This window comes from Engraulis encrasicolus, chromosome 13 (assembly GCF_034702125.1).
Source record: "Engraulis encrasicolus isolate BLACKSEA-1 chromosome 13, IST_EnEncr_1.0, whole genome shotgun sequence".
NCBI lineage: Eukaryota > Metazoa > Chordata > Actinopteri > Clupeiformes > Engraulidae > Engraulis > Engraulis encrasicolus.
This window is the reverse complement of record NC_085869.1, coordinates 8,577,153-8,581,172: the sequence shown is the minus strand read 5'-3', so window position 1 is coordinate 8,581,172 and position 4,020 is coordinate 8,577,153.

Here is a 4,020-nt window from a genome sequence, read left to right as displayed (position 1 = left end):
CAATTCAACTCAAGGGGAAACCTTTTTTAAAGAAAAAATAATAATTCCTGAAAAGAAAGTAATCGGATATTGTATGTGTGAATTGGACAGGTCCAGGAATGTGGAGAGAGGCACTGACCAGGTTTGAATGCATCACACAGCTGCAGTAACAGCTCCATCTGGAACCTGTCACATTGGGGAAAAGTTTTATTTTTCAACTTGGCAGCAACTGCTAAGCTCTTCTCAAAACTTCAAAAAAGTTAGTCACTACTCATCCGACGGAAGCAAAGAAAAGAAAAAGTTGAGTTGATGTGCGTTAGTTCAAGATGTGCTTTAGGAGGCAAAGTGGAATACTCTGAATACTTACTGAATACCAGGGCTGGGCTAGGGACGAAATAGGGCCCGGGCACTTTTGGCTTAAAGGGCCCCCTCAAGGGGAAGAAATAGGGCCCGGGCACTTTTGGCTTAAAGGGTCCACTAAGTTAACAAAATTAAAGTTCTCTATACGTTTTTTTCTTACCTAATATACACAAACTCAAACTTTGAGTAAAGTGAGAAAGTTGTATTTGTCAAAATCGTATTTTTTAGGGAAGTTATAAAATACGCCTTTCTGATTGGACAACAGAACGTGACGTACATTTCGGAAGACATGCAGACCGAAGCCTATCTCAATAACGCCATCTTGTGTTGAAATGGCATTAGGTCTACTGATCGAAATAAAGTGAATAGAGTCTGTTTTTTCATTTAGTGTTTCACAATAAGTATTAGGGCCTACTCCATGAATGTATCCTTTTTCATTTTTTGTTTATATTTTAGATAATGTAGTTTTAGTGTGGGGTTGGATACTTGCTAATAGTGACGCGCTGCGCATGCGACTCGAGTACTGAGTTGATCTGAAGGCAACCATTATGGACGACTTGTCATCCAGTCCCGGCAGTAGTGACCAAGATGATTTATTTGTTCCCCGAGGTGTACAACCGTATTTATATGAACCCCTGGCGCGGGAGGATGGGGTACAAGTGTGTGAAACGGGCATGGAGGCCACAGGAGACAACGGCAGTGCTCGGTTGGGGCACATCAATTGGTAGGCTACAATAATGTCCTCATTTCAGTGTCTTACTACTGGTGTGTCAATGTGAAGAGAAAATGAATACATGCTGAAACAGTGTCAATAAACGAGGTAGTGTTGGCGATGTATAAACTACTTAATTTCGTTTATGAACGTTGACTGTCATTTCCCTTCCTTTTGTGCTTGTTTTTAGCAGATGATAGCAATGCTATTTGTTGCCTATACAAGGCTAATAATTGGGCTAGAAATCAGTCGTGGTGCCGATGAAGTAGCATACGACTACTACGTGGAAAGCTGCAGCGTGTTTTGTAGTTGTCACCTAAACTCATTGGCGCTTTGCAGCCTGAACCGGATTGACTAGTTGCCCAGAGGAGCATCGCAATACCTCTACACGTAGACTCGGGATAGAACTAGTATTTGTCTCAACGGGTATGCTACCGCTGGACAACGACAGACAGCACCGTCTCATTTAGAAAATTAAAATGAGACTGTGCTGTACTCTAATAGATTACAATCGGGCTACCAGTCTGTTGTATACTTAGAAGTAGAAATGTAAACAAAGCACGGAGGAGAAATGTACATGAACTTCACTTTACTTCATTCATTCTTATTCTGCCGTGTGCGTAATTACAAGCCATAATGCAGCGCCCCTGTAGGCTAGGTAGATACACCATACAGTCCCACCAAGTACTTTTGTGAAAAGGCAATAGAGTTTGCCATTACATGACTCACAACCCTACATATTTGAATATCGTGTGACTACATCATTACTTGTTATGTTTATTTCTGCAATGTGATTCAGGTGTCATGAAAGGTGTAGCACAAAAGATGTCAATGTCCTGATTTGTTACACGTCTACTCCGTGACAGGTGCACATGCTCTGCCTGTGTGGCGATGCCAACTTCAGTTGAGTCGGTGTGCTGCAGTGAGATCCCCGAAGTGGCCGCGAAAACCGACGCACACAACTGCAGGCACAATGCACAGCTACAGTGCATTACAGAACATCCTGGATTTCAGTCAGTCTATGTACAATGTATTGTGTCCAAGCATCACGTGTCTGTACTGACGCTTGGATACCTAAAGAAAATGAGACGAATACATAACAATAATAATGAGCCATGGCTTTGACATTTTCCACCTAATGACATAATGAATGTGTCCGCTGATGTAGTCCTCTTTTTACAGTAGGGTCATTCCAGCTGGAATCAGCAAATTTCTGAAAAATCTCCCACTCGACCCCCTCAGATTTGCCTGAAAAAAATGTATGTGATGGCAATAGATCATATCCACAATATCATAACTCAGCTCTGGATACTTTTGGCACAAAAAATCAGTAAATAAGTACACCCCTATGCTTGTTTTAGCGGCATTGCATGAGTGACCATGTTCAGACTCAATTATCTCAAGAACTATTTGTGTCAGATTCATTATATTTTCAGGGCTAAGAGTCCCAGACCTGAATATCATATATTACAATTTGCAGCACTGTAAGTCTAATCACACCGTAATAATGTGCCTCTACTTTTTGTAGATATCATATGTTCTAGGGTTTCCAAATGTCTGTAAAAACCTCAAAGTTCTACATGTAAGGTTCATCCTTGGTAAATGGTCTGATATGTACCATGACTTTCACATCATAGTATATCTAACAAAAGGCTCCAATGGTTGTTGAGATACAGAGGTCCAAAGATGGGAAAAAATTAATTCGCACCAACAATGTTTGGAGCAATATTTCCAATCTATGACACTAGGTAGAAACTTTCTGTTTGGTGTTTCTGAAAGAGGATGTTTTTTTTAACAACATATCAAAAATTGGGATGGTGTTTTGCCTCATTCTTTTTATAACGGACTTCAAAATCTCAATTGGCTACAATTACTTGAAGCTATGAGGACCATGTCACCAACCGACTTGTCGCAACTCTCAAATCCATGGCTCTGATGTCACCTTAATAGTGAAAACAAGATGGCTACCCTGTGAATGACAAAGCAAATTCTAGGGAAACCATAACACTTGTAAATGAATTGATTGATGCCACACAGCAAGAATAGCACATTGCACATGGCTTTGATAGACATTAATTATTTTAATTGTAAAATCATAATAATCATCATCATCATCATTTTTAGTAGTAGTAGTAGTACTCGTAGTAGTGGTAGTGGTAGTGGTAGTAGTAGTAGTAGTAGTCTTGGAATAAAGTGATGAAATAGGGAACGATTAAAGAATTTTAGCACTCTTGTTTGCAACAAGGACTCCCATCCTAACCAATCTTTCAATCAGCACCTGTAACTTTATATTTGCTATGAAGCTTGTGTCTTACTCGTTAAGTTATCAGCTGTATTGCAAAATAACTTAATTCATACTGGCTAGAGATTCCCTCAGACTATTTTGACAGCATGGTCCTGGAGTTTTAGTTAGAAGAGTTTGCTTGCATGCAGTATTCAATAGCAGGTGAATATTGAAGGCACAGACGTTCATATTGGCACCAGACAAGCAACCATGTGGATCTTGTCACATTGTTGCGATCTAATTCAGCTGCTTGCATCATTATAATATTATACCACTGCATACTGACAAGTGGATTGCAGGTTATCAGCAGTGATTAGAACAATCATGGTTTGGATACTTGTACACAACGTTCATTACTTGTAAAGTTTATCATCATATTGATCCAGTTGAGATGGTAGAAGCCGAAAGGAAGCCTTGCAGCATGCAAAAGTGTTCAGATATGGTGGTGGATTGGGGGCGGGGCACAGTTCTACAGTCAGGGTACCTCTGTCGTGGTGACTGTTGGCGGGGGTGGGACTGTTTTATGGTCGCATAGGAAAGTAAAAGTTGATTAGAGATGACACATAGGAGGAGACAGTTTGTAAAGAGGTATCCTGATTGTAGAACTTCCCGCCCCCCATCATCCTCCCCTGACCGAAGTGCCCTGAGCATGGTGTTGGTATCCTTACTGAAATCATTACTTATT